This window comes from Chrysochloris asiatica, unplaced genomic scaffold (assembly GCF_000296735.1).
Source record: "Chrysochloris asiatica unplaced genomic scaffold, ChrAsi1.0 scaffold00446, whole genome shotgun sequence".
Classification (NCBI taxonomy): Eukaryota; Metazoa; Chordata; class Mammalia; order Afrosoricida; family Chrysochloridae; genus Chrysochloris; species Chrysochloris asiatica.
In genome coordinates, this window is record NW_006408964.1 from 944,095 (window position 1) to 945,813 (window position 1,719).

At 41.9% G+C, this 1,719-nt stretch overlaps 1 pseudogene; it reads right to left on the reverse strand.

Annotated features, from left to right (window-relative positions):
* Positions 1-960: 960 nt before the first annotated feature.
* The window catches only part of LOC102829564, a 1,721-nt pseudogene continuing 962 nt past the window's right edge, over positions 961-1,719 (reverse strand).

Sequence of the window (1,719 nt, forward strand, 5' to 3'; positions counted from 1 at the left end):
AATCTCTTCCCAATTCAGTGCCATGTTTCATGGCAGAATCCCATTCTCACAGTGTGGATGGAACAGCCAGTTTCTGACACCTCTCACTTGTCTTCAGTGAGCAGAGCTCCTCTATTGTAGTGTGATAAGCATATAAACCCTTTGCTTCATTCCTTACACTGATAAGGTTCTTTCCTTTTTGGAATCATGAGTAGTTCTTTACATTAATTTCACAGTCCTCTCCATTGTGCATCCTTAAAAACAAGTGAGGTCTGAGTAACAAACATACTATTTACCAAGTTGGCTACATTCATAAGGTCTCTGCTATCTGTGAGTTCATTTCTTTAGTGAGGGATGGACAACTAGGATTGGTTTCTCCATATTCCTAACATTCATAGTGAATTTCTCCACTATGAGATATCATATGTACAGTGAGGGATGAGGCATAAACAAACACATTTACACACTGTTGGCATTCAAATGGCCTCTTTCCAGTGAGGCTTCCTCTATGTCTAATGAGGATTGATGGCTGCCTGCACACTTTCTCACACTGTGTGCACTCATTAAATTGGGTCTCCACTGTGACTTTGCACGTGTGTAATGAGGTCTTTGAAAAAAATAAAGGATCTTCCACATTATTTACACTCATAGGGCCTCTCTCCACTGTGGATTCTTCTATGTCTTGTGAGGCTTGAGGCTCGGAAAAATGCTTTCCCACAATCCTTACATTCATAGGGCCTCTTTCCACTGTGGATTCTTTTATGTGTTGTGAGGTTTGAGAGGCAATGAAAGGATTTCCCACAATCCTTGCATTTATAAGGTCTCTCTCCACAGTGGGCTCTTCTATGTGTTGTGAGGTTTGATGATCTGAGAAAGGCTTTCCCACATTCCTTATATTCATAGGGCCTCTCTCCTCTATGAATTTGCATATATTCAGTGAGGGCTGTGGAAGACATAAAAGCTTTTCCACATTCTTTACACTCATGGCCTCTCTCTATTGTGGATTCTTCTATGTCTTGTGAGGTTTGAGGCTAGGAGAAAGGCTTAACCACATTCCTTACATTCATAGGGCCTCTCTCCACTATGAATTTGCATATGTTCAGTGAGGGCAGTGGAAGACATAAAAGCTTTTCCACATTCTTTACACTCATAGGGCCTCTCTCTATTGTGGATTCTTCTATGTCTTGTGAGGTTTGAGGCTAGGAGAAAGGCTTTCCCACATTCCTTACATTCATAGGCCCTCTCTCCACTGTGGATTCTTCTATGTGTTGTGAGGCTTGAGGCTCGGAAAAATGCTTTCCCACATTCCTTACATTCATAGGGCCTCTCTTCACTATGAATTTGCATATGTGCAGTGAGGGATGTGGAAAAAATAAAGGCTTTTCCACATTCTTTACACTCATAGGGCCTCTCTCCACTGTGGATTCTTCTATGTGTTCTGAGGTTCGAGGCTCGGAAAAACGCTTTCCCACATTCCTTACATTCATAGGGCTTCTCTCCACTGTGGATTCTTTTATGTGTTGTGAGGTTTGAGAGGAAACGAAAGGATTTACCACAATCCTTGCATTTATAAGGTCTCTCTCCAGTGTGGATTCTTCTATGTATTATGAGGTCTGAGAAGCCACGAAAGGATTTCCCACAATCCTTGCATTTATAAGGTCTCTCTCCACTGTGGATTCTTCTATGTGTTCTGAGGTTTGAGGCTCGTAGAAAGGCTTTCCCACACTCCTTACATTCATA